Source organism: Gasterosteus aculeatus, chromosome 14 (assembly GCF_964276395.1).
Source record: "Gasterosteus aculeatus chromosome 14, fGasAcu3.hap1.1, whole genome shotgun sequence".
Classification (NCBI taxonomy): domain Eukaryota; kingdom Metazoa; phylum Chordata; class Actinopteri; order Perciformes; family Gasterosteidae; genus Gasterosteus; species Gasterosteus aculeatus.
In genome coordinates, this window is record NC_135702.1 from 7,037,233 (window position 1) to 7,055,073 (window position 17,841).

Consider the following 17,841-nt stretch of genomic DNA (forward strand, 5'->3'; position numbering starts at 1 on the left):
GGAGGAGAGAGGGAGGGAGGCGGGTGTGCGCTGTTTGAGCGTGTAGTGTGTGGGCTGGACGTTACCTTTTTTTTTTTTTTACCGAGGACCGTTCTGACATGAATGCCGTCTAAAGCAGGGGAGTGTCGGTAAATATTGATCTCTGTGTGTCGCTGCATGAAGTAGTCTGCCGCAGACTGATTCACCCTGCAGCTTTCTCCCGTTGATCTCTGCTATTCATCAGGCTGTTTGACACGGAGACAACAGTTCAAATAGGACAAGATGAGACAGTGTAGGGAGCCCCATGCAAGATCAAAAGGACATTTTTAGAAACCGGGCATGGATCCAATAAAAAAAACAGCAGGCCTTCTCAAAACGGCCCTGAAAAGAATAAGTGAATACTTCCCGCGTGTGTGTTTCCCTAATCAATGCAATCAGTTAATCAGCTTCATGGATTAAGTGACATAACTGGTGTAAGCGTCTGGATACAAGGAGCCGTCAGTGAGCAGCTGAATGTGAAATGTGATATGGCGATGAACATGACAGGATGCTGTAGCAATTAAATAGAAGCAAATATGTAGGGCACAGTGTATGTGTGTGTGTGTGTGTGTGTGTGTGTGTGCGCTGCACTGTTGGCACCGAGCACTGTCATGCCTCTGCTGTATGTCATCTGACCAAGGCTTCTGGAAACAGGTCATGTGATTGGTGGAAAGACAGGAACGACGGGCCCATTTAGAGGTCCTGACCGTGACTTCAACCCGTATCCTTCAGAGGCAGGATGAGGACTGAGGGGAGACAAATGAATCACTGCCAATAGCAAGTACTAATGCGTCAAGCCCTGCGGCTATCGTTAAACTTTTCAGGCGACAGCAGGCTACCATTGAAGATGGGATGGGTTTTTAAGGTAAACGGTAACACGGATGAGGTGGGAGTGTGTCGGCTTGTGTCTGTCCTTAAAGCTCAGCATGTATCGTCTGCTTGTGGATGTTTGCATTCAGGACACTTTTCGTGAGGTCCTTGGCAGTGCGTGCCTCCAAAAAGAACATTTCTGGAATGCCCCACGTCCTTAAGTTCACACGTCCCCTCAAACGTGGCCCTAAGGCGCTGTGATCAGTCGGGGCCCTTGATGGCTTTGTTTCTGCCTCGTCTGGAGTACGTCCAACAGATGATGCAGATAACGCCACATGTCTTTCTTCACAGGGTTGCATCAGGTTGTCTTTCGGAGACCTGGGGTATCTGGATCACGTTGAACATGACTTTTGACAGTGTAAATGCTTTAAAATTTCGTCCCTGACGTCCCTAATGAATCATCCAGCAGATCAGAGACAGAAACAGGTTAGAAAGAAAATAACATTTTAGGCTTCAAGAATGGAATTCAATTCTAAGATGAATATGTTCTGTGCACCTGACAGATGCATGGGATTCTTTAATGTTTAATAGTACTGTAACATTACAGTGGACCTTGGATAAAAGCAGGCCACATATCCTGCTTGGAGTCCATGTTAACTTGTTGGCATCATGCACTGTAAACCCGAATAAGTTACCAGAACTCAAAAAAATTGAGGCAATCGATTGCCTCAATTTTTTTGAGTTGATCAACTTAAAAGTCAACATTTTCCAGAACTTAAAAGGTTGGATTACTTGATACTTGTACCTTTTGATAACAGTTTAATTAAAGTGTTCCATTTAGCTCAACTCAAATATTTGCAGTTAATATGACTTACAGTTTTCTGTTAAGGCAACTCAATTGTTTTCAGTTATTATTACTTAAAATGTCCAGTTTTCAAACTAATACGAATAAGTTCACAGAACTTAAAAAAATAAGTACACAACCACACCATTTCATGTTAACCAAACTCAATTTTTATTAGTTTGTGTTGTCATTGTTTTAAGTACACATTAGTCAAAAATGTTGCATGTGTTTACTTAAAAACATGTCACTCAAAACTTAATATTTTTGAGGCAATCGATTGCCTCAAATACATTGAGTTCCACAAACTCATGAACACTTGCTATTGAACCGTATTTTCTTACCCACTCCCTTTTAGCACACAGCGGTATTAAAATGAAATAGAAAAATAAATCAAAATTTATAAAATCAACAGAGACCTATGCACTGGTCTGTTCAATATAAATAGCTCAAATAAATTGTAATCAAAGTAATCAAAACAAATAAATAATACCAAAATTAAATTATTTTTTGTTACAGCTAAAAAAGAAAACTGTGCTTTTGGCTAATTCCTGAGTAATGCCGTGTTCACACCAAACGTGACGCAAATTATTTGCGCGACAAGATTACATGCAAAATGCATGCATAAGGCAACAGGGCAGCAATTTGGATGAAATTACAAAAACTCTATAGAACATTTCCCCTTAAACTTTGAACTAGCCTTTTATAAAGCTTTCCCTGCAGCCTTCTTTCAGATGAGTTTCTGCATCAAGTCATTCTTGAGGGTCTGCAACTTGGGTGACAGTTTACCACTTTCTAGACCAAGTAGAATCTTTTCAGTGAATTCAAAAGTGTTGGTCAGTGCTGAGGTGTAGTGCATAGATCAGTCCAAAGATTACCAGGAAGGCATCGCCAAGTCGGGGGAGGCTGACCATGGCATCACTTTCAATGATGACAGAGATTCTCACAGGGTTGTAGTGAACTGGACTTGTGTCATGGTCACTGATGACAGTAAGGAGGCCCACTGCAACACCGTCAAGCTCTGGCTCATCAGACTTGTCCTGAATGAATGAAAGAGATACTAATCACAAACTAACACATGGAACAGAACAGATTACATATAATGATATTCCTTTAACCAAGTCCCATTGACGACCTATACCCCTTTTACAAGGGAGATCTGGGTCTTATTTCAAGAGGCGAAAAGCATAACATCCATATTCTGCACACACAAATCTGCCAAATTACCAGAGAATCTAAGTGGTGTGAGAGACTGAAACCAAGTTAAAAGGACATTTACAGGAACAGGTTTTACTGAACATCTTATCACTTGCCAATACAGTTCCTTTGTAGTGAAGAGAAAGAAAACATCATACACAAACTGTAATAAACAAAGAAGTCCTAAAAGATATTAGTATTTTTGATAAACTTTGTTAGTGACTTAAGGAGACTCACTGTGCAGGTTCTGAAAAATCCAGAAGCATCCTCGCACAGACACACAGGCAGGGCGTGGAGAACAGTAGTGCGCTTGGTGTGGATGTCATGGATTTCCTATTCAGATAAAAACAGAATACCTACTGATTTTAAACAGTCCAAACAGAACATATGTCCACAAATAATCTATTCACATTATTAATGCAATCAAACAAATGGCAAACACAAAGTGGACTAATTGCAAAATACACAAAACTCATGAGTCATTGAACCTATGAAGTGTGTAATAATTTATTTACCTGTTCATCGTGGATTTTTAAAATTTCAACTAGAGCATCTGCTGTCTTCACAGTTTTTGATGCCTTCTGTCTGAATAAGGTCATCAGTCGAGGAAGATGGCGGTCAAGCTCAGCATAGAATGTGTTGGAGAGGTTCTGATTCGTAATCCGCTGGAACTCTGCATACAACTACATTGAAATAACAGTAGGATGAGAATACAGCAACACTTATACAAAAACTGTAACATTTGAAGACTCTAGCACACATTCATAAAGCAGAAAATAGGGGCCAAATAAGTAAGAATCACAATAATTTTCACTTAAGAAAGCTGATCCATATTACCTCATTCTCTATTTTGAGAGCAGGCCAGAGGTTCATGAGCTCGTTCACTGGTGGGCAGGACATCACTATAGTCTGTCGGCGTAGGGGAAATGTGGTCTCCATCATCTTTCTAATCAGGGGCAGGCTCTTCTCAGTCTTCGTGACTTCTTCAACAATTTTCTGCCTCAACTGCTCAAGGATTGAAGGATCCTTTCCTTGGGGAAAGTTGGGTAGGAAGTTGACTTTGGCTCGCTTGGGTCTTTTAATGTTGGAATGTGAAGATTCATTTTCAGGATTACTTCTACTTTTTTTTCCAGCATTAACAGTGACCTCCTGACATCCAGCCCGTCTCATCTTGTTGCAGCCTATAGTGTCTAAATAACTGTATTCTGGAGGTGAAAGAAGCTGCGCACAACTTACACTTCCAGATCATTTTGGAACCAGCAACCTAAAAGGCAAAGAAAAGAAATGACAAAGTTCAGACCACCATCTAAAACTTTAAAAACGGAATATAACAACAAGTTAGTTACTAGTAGCTTACCAAAACATGATCAATGACTACAGCTAACACTGCCTTAAAATGACATGTTTTCAATTAGTTTTATACAACGTTTATAGATGGAAAGTTCCAGCTTTACACAAAAATGAATGAACAGAATGACTTGCAAAAAATTAATAGAAATGCCACAGAACTGCGAGTCACGACAAGCTTGATGCAGAAACACCTGGCGCTGTTCCTGGACCAGCCGAGAAGCACGGGAGGCCGTTTTTTTTAACTAGCTAGCAAGATTGTTTGACTGAAAAGACAATCGCGGTTTCAAGCACGCACCGTTAACTTATGTTAGCTAGCGCAGGTTCGTTAGCCGCCCTTTTCTCAGTTGAACAAGCTAGCTAGCTAGTGGAATACTATCCCCGTGCTCCTCGGCTGGTCCGAGATGCACAGTCAAGCAACGTCAGTTAGCGTAGTATGTTCGTTAGCCAGAGTGCGTTAGCACGTACGTTAGCGCACACGTTAGCGAGTTCAAACCAGCAACCGCTGAAGTAGAACCACACAGGCAGAAAAGACTAAGTCCCAGTGAATGGAGCAGAAGTAACTAACGTTAGTAATGTCACTCGTACGACAAAGTCTGGAAAATTATTTAAATTAAATTGTTTTACGTTTGAGGATTGGCAACTGGCTGATTGTAACATAATTTAACTTCACACATTACATATATCAACTTATATATATATATACATATATATAAACACCTAGGATTTCACTCACCTTGAAAACAGTCTGAGCCGATGATGCTACCGAAGCCTGGTCCGAAAAGGCTCAAGGACGGAAAGGACGTCAACTTCGCCCGCCAACCCCATAATGCACTTTGATAACGGTCGCGACTACTTCCTTAATCAAGTTGACTTAAAATACACTACTACCGTATTAATTCAATTGAATTAATTTTCAGATTAGCGTTTTATTTGTTGTAGATATGTTACTAACTAGTAATGTTGTGTTATCATGACAACTTGAATACTTTGTTATACTGACAGAATAATATCCTAAAATAACAAACAAGTAAAAGCACATTTTACAGCGAGCTCACTGCTCAGAATTTAAAACGAGCTTCCCTAGAGAGAACATGGACTAGTGTAGGGAGTCAGTTTGAGCTTTAAAATGATCCCTGCAAGCAAAATGAATATATAGGCTACATTAAACTGATGACAATAAAAATGAATACATTTTGTCTTCCATTAATGTCTAATGCATTTCAGACCATTTGCCGCAATCAAATTGTTACTGTTTTAATAAGCTATGATTGAAATGTATTTTTTAATGATCGATGTTACTTATTTGGTGAAGCACTTTGTGAGATTTGATTGTATTTTAGCATGTGCTATATACATTAGGTTTATTTTTAAATCATCCTTATTTGAAAAAATAGAAATAACAGGACTTTATCATTCTTAGTATGACATTTCTTAATTCTATTAAGTTATATTTTTAAGTTATTGTTAAATAGTTCCATTAAATCAAAAAGTATTAGTTAAAATTACTCAAAAAGAAGAACATGTTACACCAACATGACATAATTAAGTTAGTAGAACTTTTTCAAAAATTTGAGTATACACTACTTAATCTATTTAATTACTTTGGACGTTCGGGTTTACAGTGTGAAACAACCTCTCTAACTAAATAAACTCGCTCACTGCTTCCTTTGAATGTCACAAAACAAAGGGGTCTTATTCGATTTTTCCACATCATGAGAATCCTTTACGAGAACACAGATGTGCCTATCGGGACAGAACAGCAAAGCCACTGTTTTGCAAGAAAACATTTTTTTTAATATGTGAGAAAATGTCTTTGGACAACATTTCTTAACGGGTCCAAAACACACGCAGAACATATAATACACTCACACTTACTCACACAGATTTCACATCCTTGAAATGCAATCTGTGCACGCACGTCTGTCAGCGACATGCACGCGTTTTCACAGCCGTCTCGGCCAAGCGAAATCAAAGGTGGTGACGCCCCGGTGGACGCGGTGAACATGACGTCCCGTCCTTTTGCGTTTTCCTTCTTGACAGCCCCTGGTTCTTGTCCCCCCGACGCCGTCCCGCCTGCCTTCATAACCTGTTGGACAGCACACCGAGTGTCACATGCCGGGCCTCTCGGCTTGTCACGGAGCTGATCGACCCCCGTGTGGCAGCTACCGGATGCCTCGTCTGGAAGCTCAGCTCCATCAATGTCACGCTCTCAGATTCCAGTTTCTCAAGGGCCCCCCGTCTCCAGTAGGGCGTACGGCTTGCAATATGGCGAAATTATCAAAATTCCGTTAACTTAATGGTTTTTTGTCTTTTTCTTTGGCTACGTGATAATTGTTGCCTGGCCATTCAGCCAGGGGATTGGAGGGCTTCTAAAAAAGTATTTGTATTTTGTGGTGTTTAACAATTAGGGTCATCTTGATGTCTGACCTCTTAGTTGTTCAGGTCATGCTTGAGGAGCAAATATGTGTATTGAGGAGCAGTTTTCCAAGCCACCCGCAGACACCGAACCGCCTGGTGGCAACGGATAAGTAGCGAGACGAGCCCTGACACGTCGCAGCGTTTAACACAACGTGACACGTAATAAGTGTGTGTGTGGGGGGAGGGGGGATTCTCCCACACACATTCACGAGCGTGTCGCTCGAAGGATGTCAAAATATTTTTTTTTTAAAGCAGAGTTTCTGGTGGAAAGAGATGAAAAAGGAGCGAGTGAAATCAGCAGAAGGTTTCTCTTCCGCAAGCTCCCATATTGTAATGTTTTGAGTAGCATGGAAATAGTTTTCCTTTCCTTATTGTGTTTGCATGGTCCTTTCAAACACTCAACAGCCCTGACAGATTCCCTTTTTTATCGGATTCCGCTCTTTGATTTTATATATCACATGTCCTCACCAAGCCTCATGAATGAAAGGGAAGAATTGGGAATATCAACAACTGTGTACCGTGTTAAAAAAACCCGGATTATGGTTTTGTTTGTTTATGCTGGTTTTTTTTATTCATCCACAATGTTTTCCTGCGGCACATTTCAGTCTACACAGATGAGGTTAGCAGCTGGTCACATCTGCGAAGCTTCACATGATTTAGCCAACGTGAATGGTGCTGATTGTTGGGGGTCGGTTGGGAACAGGCACTTTGTAGGACTGGGGGGATTTTTGGATAAGGCATCATTTTAAAATATTGAGAGGATGCTTTGTTCAAAGTGTACAACAAATAAATCAAACATTTAATTGGACATTCTCTGTGGTTGCAAGTGTCATTTATTTTCTAAGAAACGGTGGGTACGAGGTTTCTATGCAAACATTTTAAATATTGTGTAGAAATGTTTAAATGTGATTAATTGCTATTTTGGACACATTCATCTGTCATATAATTATACAGAGGATCCAAAGCTGGTTCCATAACCTCCGGCTTTTAGAGTGGTCAAAAACATTTTCAGGTTTCTTTCTTTTTTGCGATAATTCAGTATTTCTTATCCATTACTGGCCTTTTTGAAAATCATTTTGCATTATTTCACTTCCTCTTGTCGGAAACATTTAAATTTGATGTCTTCAGACAGCACAGTTACAATTCCCTCGTGGCGCCACTGATCGATAATTTTGCTTCGTAACCGAAGACTGTTTTGTAGTCAGCAACATTACCTGCATCCTCGCCAGCCCTTTCAGTCCAGCTGGCACTTAGTCCACCTGACACAAGGGAGATGAATATGAAATGCCTCGCGCTTTGTTTCCCTTCACAGCTATCGCTGCTTCTGTGATTAGATTTGAGATTGAAGTGCCCCGTAAAATGATCTGTAGGTAGGGTGTAAGACTGCCACTTTTTAGAAGGTAACTTGGCATCATGGGCAATTGATTGCGGTTGCAGAAGAGTTTATAAATCCTGGTATGCGATGCCAGTTGTTGACTGAGGCACTTTTTAAGAGATTTACCGATTTAAAAACAAAACAAAAAATGTCTGTGATTAATAATGTAAGAAAAAGAATACCCTGTATTATAATATCATAGTTTACTTGTAATGAGACCGTCTACATTTATTTTTCAATAGGATGATACGATTGCCGACGTCCTCTCAGATCAGCAGTTGAACCACATATTGTTCAATGTGACAATGTTGACCATAATATCCATGAGCTCAATCGCAGTGGACAAGTTCTTTCCACCAGCTACAGTTAGCAACTTTATCGCGTATTGCTGACCCTTAACCCGTGCAACTGCAGCCATTCAAACTCTCTTATCTGCTCCCCAAAGAGGCCGTTTGCCTGGATAGGAAGTGCATCTGTTAAAGCATGTCGCTGTCACAGCGACTCAGCCGCTAGCGTCTCAGAGGCGGCCCACAGGGAGCTGTGCTTTCTGGGCCAGTGAAGCCCGAGGTTGTTTGGGGGCCTCAGCTAATGCTAGCACTGTCTGGAGCTAGATGGAATGATGCTATAGATCCTACGGTGTAAAAAAGACTCATCTCTCCTTCTTTCAAGAGAGTTTACAATGAACTCTAACAGAAGAATGGCCCACCATTGCCTGTCTGGTTACTGGGGGTACTGATGCCAATGAATGGTATTGGTGTGTGTGTGTGTGTGTGTGTGTGTACAATGGACTGGGGTTTCTGTGGTTTGGTTGTGTGGACCATTTTGTGGTCCCCTAACTGCATGTTTTAAAGACACACAGGGGCCTTGGATTTCCAAGTGTTTTCAGCTGGAAATCCACCGCTCTGAGCCGTCTGCCCATCGGCTGTACTGAACCGTGATTAGATCTTTTACCTCTGTAGAAAATTACAATGTTGACACTCTAATGTATATTTCCTTTCCATTTCTGAATGTGTAATTTGTATACTAACTACTTCACCGCACATTGTCGTATGTTTGGTTAAATAGCCTCTGCTCCAGGGCTTTACAGGATATAGATTGTAAAGATTTATTCTAGGAGCGAGGGAGAAAGTGGTAAATTGACAAAAGACTGACTGATACATAAACAGACTGACGGAAAAAGTACAAGTTAAACCTGTAGAGATTGACAGAAATGAAACTAAAGTCTTTTCAAGGAAACATTTCCACACTTCCCACATCCCGTCCGTTTTCCGCAGCCTCTTTGAGCTCCTCTAGGAACAGGTGTTGCCAGCAGATATGCCGGACGGATTAGGACAAGTTTGTGATGGATAGTCTGAGATGCCTGAGATTGTGAGATTACACATATGGGCAGGGGCAGTGACAACACAGGAAATTCCAACTTTAATCTGCGTGCGGAAGATCTACCGAGGGGATAAGCTATATATATCCACATCTTCAAGATATTTCTGCATATCCGTGAATAATGCCACCTAAGCTGTCACATCCACTGATCCCTGTTGATATGTGTGTAGACATCATCTCACATCATCACGGGAACCGACTCAAAAGCACGGAAGATAAATGCAAGATGGAGTCAAGCAGTGAAACTGTTTCATTTACAACAACGATGTGACAGCAGGACACATCGTGCTCCTTATGTGGCCCGCTACCTGCTGCTATACGATTACAACAGTTAATATAATGCCAGTTTAATTCATTCTATTGGCTGCTTTGTTTCTGTATTAACTGATGCCTCTACCCCCCCCCCCCCCCTTCTGCAGTGTGTCTCCTAAGAGGCTGCAGTCGAAGGGGGTCAATATCAACATATTACTGCGCTCTGACAGAGCCGCAGACAGTCGCAATGAGACAGGATCAGCAAGTCAGCAGCACCTGCCGCTCCCTGCATGAGGCCACACACTCACGCGCACACACACACACACACACACACACACTCACACACACACAGAGCCATGGATGCACAAGCAACTCACTGACAGGCCTGAACACAGATGAATAAACACACAAAGACACCCTCACACAAACACACGCACACACAGGGCTCAGCCCCGGCTTAATCTAATCAAGTGCGATGGCTAGCTCGATTAATAAAGCCAGCTATTGACTTCTAATTGGCGCCGCTCTGCTCTGCTAATTTCCTGGGACAAAATTACACTAATGCGGTTTGCCTGATGGAGTACTTATAGTTGGCTCCCGAGAGGGACAGGCCTTCGAGACGGATAGATAGCAAAGCAAGGTTGGAGAGGAAGAGAGGGAGAGAAAGAGAGGGGGGGGGGGATGTTAAACTTTGATAAAGATCGGAGGCTGTTGTTTCAGTGCAGACCATTTTCTAATCAGTGGCCTGCTGTCTTTGGAAATGTCATCCAGGCCGGTGTAGCTTTACTGCTCACAGAGAGGGGGAATTAGAGAGGGGGAGAGAGAGAGAGAGGGGGAGAGAGGGAGAGAGAGAGGGAGAGAGAGTACAGGACCGCTCCGGCTGCTGACTTTCACTGGTGGAGTGAAATTCTAGCCACCTGTCTACACGCTAATGAATTCTCTCCAAACCACTCACTTCAGGGCCCACTGCTGCGTGCACACACACTCTCTATGTGCTCTGATCACATTAGTTTGGGCGAGGAAACCTCAGATATCTGGTCTCGGTCAAAAGAATGTGTGAAACACACACACACAGGAGAAAATATTGATATTTTGTAGATTAAGACTTGCACTTGAAACCAAATTAAATGTGTTTTTCCTGTGTATTTCAGTAATTCTACAGTAATTTAGCAATAGATATTCACTTCCACCACTGCCATCAAGTAACGCACACACAAACATGTGAGGAGTCCCCATGCACACACACACACACACACACACACACACACACATGCACACCCCTAAAGCCGTCTTAATTCTGTTTTCACATAGGGAATATTTTTCGTCAAAGCACACGCTGAGCGATTATCTTGTGAATTTAGCACTATCTGCGTCTTATTCTGCTCCTAATCCATATTTGTAATCTCGGCTCGACAATAGTTCTTGAGTTGCGTTGGCGGTACCTCGGCGAGGCACGCCGTAATCCCCGGTTGACACCAATCTGGGCCGGCAGCACCTGTCCCTTCTCCAGAGGAGAGAAAACACGCAGCGCTGATTTGTGTCGACTTTGATTTGTTATTCATCTGAAAAAGGGGAGATTAAAGATTCATGCTGGAAACACAATGTTATTGACTTGTTCGGTGTCTGGTGCCCTCAAATTAGAACAGTAACTTCATCAAACAATACAGTATTTCAATCAGAGGCATTTTTGTTTTTCTGGCTTCTAATGATGAAATAAAGTTTGAGATCTATACTTGATATTGGGATTGCTAGTTGATAACTTACTTTAACACTGACCTTCTTCCTCGGAAATGTATACATACTGTATGTGATTTCTAAGACAGATATTGGAATATTGTTGTTTTATATTCATTCTAATTAAAGTATAATGTTTATGACATTTATTTCATAAAGTACTTGATTTACATTCCACATTTACTGAATAAGTGAAAGTTGGAAAATCAACAGCTCTTCTCTTAATCTTTCAATCCATGCGACCTGGATTGTGGCAGATTGTCTTGATTCAGTGTTAAGATCCCATGTTAGGAAAAAGATTGGTGTTTCTTTGATGCCCTAGATTATCAGTAATCGTATCTCCTCAGATTAAGGAAGATTAGGGGAGTGCAAAAAATCGGGTACTTATCGGGCCAATAGGGAAACATTTCCGACATTAAGTCAAAAAACAAAATAATATTGTGACATTATCCATAGAAATATCCAATGGCCATGTCCTGCTATACTACTTATCATCATTGTAAATCAAAGACCGATCATGGCACATAAATTACAATGATAAGATTGGTGATATGTTTGTTTATTCAAAACAAGCTCAAATATTTATTCTGGATATCAGCGTGACATGAAAGCCATTTATTCTTGTCTTGGGTCACTTTGCCCAGTTTTTTCAATTCTTCAAATTGCACTTGAATTCCAGTATGTTCACAGTTTGTTATTGTTGTTGATTTAATCTGTTTTAAAAACCAGATTAGGTGACAGCGGGTGAAGGGGGGTGATTCTCTAAATGGAATGAAATGACTTAATGACTTTGCAACTGACAGTCTCAGTCCGTAAAGGATCCTTTAGAATAAACAAAAAGGAAAACATTCCCCTTTCAATGAGACTACAAACGAGAACACAAAGGGAGTCACGGCACCAGGCTCCTGACACGTAGACGTGCCCACAGGTTCAACCTGGGATAAAAACAAAAAAGAAGTCACACACACACACACACACACACACGCACACGCTGGTTACTCTTGAACCTGGTCCAAGCGCACAGTCTCTCAATTAGCCCGAGGGGCCGCCAAGGCGACGTCAAACGCAAACCTCCAAACAATAGGCACAGGGGATTCATAAAGCAAGGGGGAGGAAACATGAGCTAATGCCGCTATTCCAATTAAAGAAACATTTGTTGCCTCTGACACCTAAATGTGATTCGCCCCAGCTGCGGCGCGCTCCAGCACAATAGTAGGTTTTGTGAGGGCAGGGTTTGTTGCATTGTTGGCCGGCGATTGTGTGAAAGGTTGAGTCAGGCCCAGGTCCGGTCTCTTGAGAGCTGTGCTTCATCACAGCAGAGGAGAGCTTTTGTTTTCCCCTTTCAAAGGATTTCCAGCACTCCGTGCTCCAATCACAGCCCCTATTCAGAGAGGAAAAAAAAACAAAACGAAAGCTCAAGTGGATGGTGATGGAACCTGTAAAAGTACTTCTCTGGCTGTGATGTTTACTGATGCTTGTTGTCAGAGGTAAAGGTTATTGTGAAGACAACACGCACTTGTGTTCTTTGTGAAATTCTGGACGTCGATTCAATGTTTGCACACAGTTATATTGCGATAATGGTGAAATGATGTGTATAGAAATATTATGGAATTGTGTTGACCTTTAATTCAATAGATTGTCTGTAGGGTAATTTATTGTGACAGTATGCTGTTATGATGCACCTACACACAACCTGGTGTATAGTTTCCTTGACAGTAGGGGTCACTCTTCTCTCCTCACTAGTGGAACATTTAGATCTGAGTGCTGATACACAAACACACACACACACACACACAAACACACACACACACACACACACACACACACAAACCGGCAGGCAGAGATTCAATCATGCACACGGGCATGCACATGTGTTTGCCGCTTTGCACGCACGCACGCACACTGCCACTAACATAAATTCAAATCTCTATTTTCCCCCTGTCCCGCTACGGAAAGATCTGCATGCAACAAATCCCAGTAACACAGCCCCCGACAGCATCAGCAGTACCGCTTGTCTTGTGGTAGCCGTGGTTAGTGTCACAGAGGAACAGCTACTGAGACGTCCGTGGACAAACTTCCTGCCAGGGGCCTGTCACTGACTGACACAGGCCTGGCGTGTCAGCTCTCCCCGTGCCCAAAAGCGAAGGCCTTTCACTCCAAAGGAACCGCGGCTCCAGCGCACAACAAACCCGAGCTCCAGCCCAAATCACTAACCTGGCCACAGCAACCACAGAGCCCTGTATCCAGTTTAAAATGACAGGATAAAAAAAACACTGATCATACTTCACTGAAATATTCAACATCAGAGGAACCCTAAAGGTAATGCATATGAACTCTTTGCCTGTGTAATACTATAAACATCAAGACGACATCTGGGTGCCTTGCTTACATGTTTAAAACCATCAGAAAGAAATCACTTGAAGCATGTTTTTAGGAGTAGAGGCAAATCTACTTACGGTATTTTGGAAAACTGCTTTAGGAAAGCCACGTGAACACAAGTGAAGAAAAGAAGTGATGGTACGCTGAAATTTCTCTTGTGTTTCGTGGCTTCTGTTAGCACAGAGAACTATTAATGAGACGCGAGGTAAATAGCTTTGGTGCCTGCTTTCCCTTTTGAATCTCTCATCTCAAGCAGGCTAACCTGATCCTGTGCAGCCAGACGTCCAGCCGGAGATCTCTGCACTTCCTGGTGTCCCAGTAATGATTGTTAATGATGTCATCTGATCAGGAGAAAAGGATGTGTGTTTGTGTGTACAGAATGCCGTGTGTGTGTGTGTGTGTGTGCGTATATTTGCGGGTGAAAATACCTCACCAGATTGAGCAGGGGGTCGTTTTATGTCGGCGCGGAGGGGTGAGGGGGGGGGGGGGGGGTGCAGGAAGTGTGGAGGACAATGAACTCCAGTGTCTGTTCATACAAACATAACCGTCTTCATCTTCTGTCTGAGAGAGCCCTCTCTCTATCCTTAATCCCCAGCCCTCACCCATTACTTATAAACCCCACACCCCCCACTACCCCATTAGGCGGAGCAGGGGTCAGATGGTAATTATTGGTCGGCCCCTCCCTTTAAAAACCTATTCAACTTCTCCGGCACACGGACAGGATCTGATCACAGATTCCGGGGTTCATCCACCGAAAATGAAACGGTGTAAGGCTTTATTCACTACGTGTTATTACAGATTATTCAGTAATAATTACAAGATTATTCAGTAATAACATGTATGACTTTGGCACTATCCTACGGTGGCTCTGTGAGTTAAAAAAAAAAGTAAATAAAACAAACACAAGCACACAAATATGGATCCAAACGCAACACAGACAACATAACCAAGTATAGAAACATACTGAAGTTTAGTCTATGGAGTCGAATTAAAAATGTGTTGTGGTTTTAACATCTGATTCCTTGATTTAGATATTTTTGCTGATGAGACCATCCCCTAGTCAGGAATGTAAGTCCACCACACTAATTTAACAATGATGCCACAGTATCCACCTTCTTTTTTACACGCTTGTTTCCATCAGACCAGTGAAGATCGCTCTTATAGCTACTATAGCTATATTTCAAATGTTTAAGACACAACCAACAAAATCACAGTCCCTAACATTTATCGACCAATCAGGAGCATGTATAGTTTAGCAAATTAGCATCAATTCAAAACTTATTTCACTGCTGAAACGAGTGAAAAAAGAAAAAACGATTCCATATCTCCACCTTCCAGGACCCCAGAGAACACGGCCGAGCTGTTAGTTGCCTAAAAGCTGCATCCGTCTCACACAAACAATGTTTAATGATTTCCTCATACAAACGTGAAGATGTGGGCAGACAAGGCATTATGAAAGCCTTGCAGATAGTGCTAATGGAGCATTGGTTGTTAATGGGCCAGCAGCACTCTCAGTGATAAATGATGCTTATCACACTCAAAGCACCAAGGATTTGTTACACTTCTCCCCCTGCCTGTCCTTTGATGCAGCCACTGATAACACCCTTATGATGGGTGGCATTGCCGTGGCTCCCCACGCATGGTGAGACGTGGTGTTACATCAGGAAACAAATGCGTTTTTAGAGAACAAACATGTTTTTGTGAGGCTTTGAATCATGTTCAGACTAGATAAAAGTTAAAAGACAATAAATGCATCTGATTTGTGTAACACAGAGTGATGCTGTTGTCTCTCAGGTCGCCGCCGGACAAAGGTAGGTCACGTCTTGTTTGAGTAGCCTTGTCGGGGGGAGAAAGGCACACAGGAGAGTGCAGACCACTTGCCAGTCCCGCTACGAGTCCCCAGCACAAATGGGTGTAATTACATCGTGTTTGGCTCCTAATTCGTTGGGTGGGGGTGAAGGTGAAGGGGCACGACCCTGCACTTCCAGAACATGACCTGGGAATGTAGACGCGAGGCTCCAGCCCGCCTGTGACAATGGCGAGCGTGGTGACCTGACTAACGGGCCACAGCTGATGTCCTCCGGCACCCATCTGCAGCTTTCACCAACACAAATCCCATGTGGTGACGGTGTTTAGATGGAGCAACAAGGCCAGATAGGTAAGACAGGTATCATTGACATTTACACAATGATATGTTGTCTAAGTCAAAGCCACGGAAACAAGTGGAACGATTCATTCTTTATCTGGTTTATTTTCTATTGAAGGTACAATGACATGGGTAGGCAAATTAGGATTTGGATTATACTTAAACTGCTAACAATAAGTAGGAATTCTTGATACTGTTCAAATATTCGTCCTGTAGTGTTAATACGTGGATTAAAAAGTCCGGCCTAGAAACCTTTGTCTACAATGACAAAATTATTTCTCACATGATTTTCTGAAAAAAACATGTACTCATTCATCACAATGATGTTCTACTATATGCTCTCTGATATATTCAGAACACATATATCCCCATTAACCGTGAACTGACCCAGGAAATTTAAATCATCCTGCCCAATACAGTTGTCTTTTGATCTTAGTCATTAATGCACCATTAGGAATATATATTTATGTACTGTTTCATGCAGCACTCACTACCCTAGACCTTATTATGAGCAAAATGATCAATACCCAGATATAGGTGGTTCTGGAACGAGAGAGTGTTTTTCTGTATGAAAGTAAATTGAGCCCAAACCTTTCCGTCAAAGTAGTAAAAAACATCTCGAAAATGTGTGGTAAATCAGAGGCAGATGTGTATGTTTATAAAGATAAATTGAATTAAAGGCTAGTCCGTGCTTTGTTGCCCAGACTCTGGGTCCTCAGTGGCCCTCTAATCATGCTGTCGGTGATTTAACTGGCTTCAACAGGTAATGCTATTTAAGGGGAACCAAGGCAGGCACCAGGAAATGAAACACGGTCGCTGTAACATGGATTGTTGAAGAAGTGGCTCTACTCCCACCGTGTTCCGTGCCCCACACCCCCTTTTCCCTTTCTTTAGCTCAAGACAGGACCATGGCTAACTAAAGAAATAAAAATCAAGCCTTTGAGTGAAATGCTCTCTATGGAACGTATCTGGCTATATCTGTTACTCTGCACACACAGATGTGCAGAAGAAGCCGACCAGCACACTCTGATGCCTGCGGACAAATACCCGTACACATGTGCAAGAAAAACATTGACAGCTTTTAAACAGCACTAACGCATTCTCTAATTGGGCAGGTTGGCTGCTCATAGGCCGAGATCCAGTGCTTCTTTAATGGTTTGCCACGTCGTTGCGTGCCACTTTCACAATGGTAGTTTTTGTCACCATACATGTATGCTAGTTGTTTGAGAAAACACAGGCCTGACATGGACCTGGTGTGTATTAAATCCTAGCAACAACGCGTATTTGGCGGTGCTGAACTTTTTAATGCACTTTCATGAGTAGCGTGGTATAAAACCCAGATGAATCGAATACATCCCGCTTTAAGTAGATTAAAGTAAAAGAAACAGGTCAGATATTTTTTCAACCAGGTTGTTGTTAGGCAGTTTGGGGTGAACCTCGGACCAGAGATTTGCTGCTTGAGTGTCTGAATTATTTCGGGTGAATAGTGGTTCCGTAGATTGTGTTCATTGTATATATATTTCCTGACAGTCCACTTACCTAACTGAATATTTGTTTAATGCGACGGTAAAGGCTGCCAGTGTCCATGCCAACAACAGTCATTCGGCGTCCTTGATTTAGGGAGAAGTTTGACATTTTGGTAAATATACTGATTCAGTTTCTTGCCAAGAGTTGAGATGAGAAGATTGATACGACTCGTTTGTCTGTACACCAATTATACCAATTTGATTTGGCACAAAGAGAGGAAATGGGTGAAAAACAGGTAGCCTGGCTCCGTCCAAATGTAACACAGCGCCTGTTAACTTGTGTTGTTTTACACTTTGGTTTTGCGTCTTCTCATTCATCTGAAAAGAACAAATGAATCTGTTCAAAAGGTTCAACTTTTCCATTAGATGGAGCCCAAACAGAACTATGCTTATGTGAATTTAGTTTAAAAAAAAA

The 17,841-nt window shown here is 42.0% G+C and overlaps 1 long non-coding RNA gene across 1 annotated transcript; it reads right to left on the reverse strand.

The window, feature by feature from the left end:
• Positions 1-1,819: 1,819 nt before the first annotated feature.
• On the reverse strand, positions 1,820-5,066 carry LOC144388221 (uncharacterized). The gene is made up of 5 exons (XR_013452518.1): positions 4,950-5,066; positions 3,704-4,130; positions 3,382-3,549; positions 3,104-3,199; positions 1,820-2,709 (listed from the first exon to the last, which is right to left on the reverse strand). It is a non-coding gene; the product is annotated as an uncharacterized LOC144388221 (long non-coding RNA).
• Positions 5,067-17,841: the final 12,775 nt, after the last annotated feature.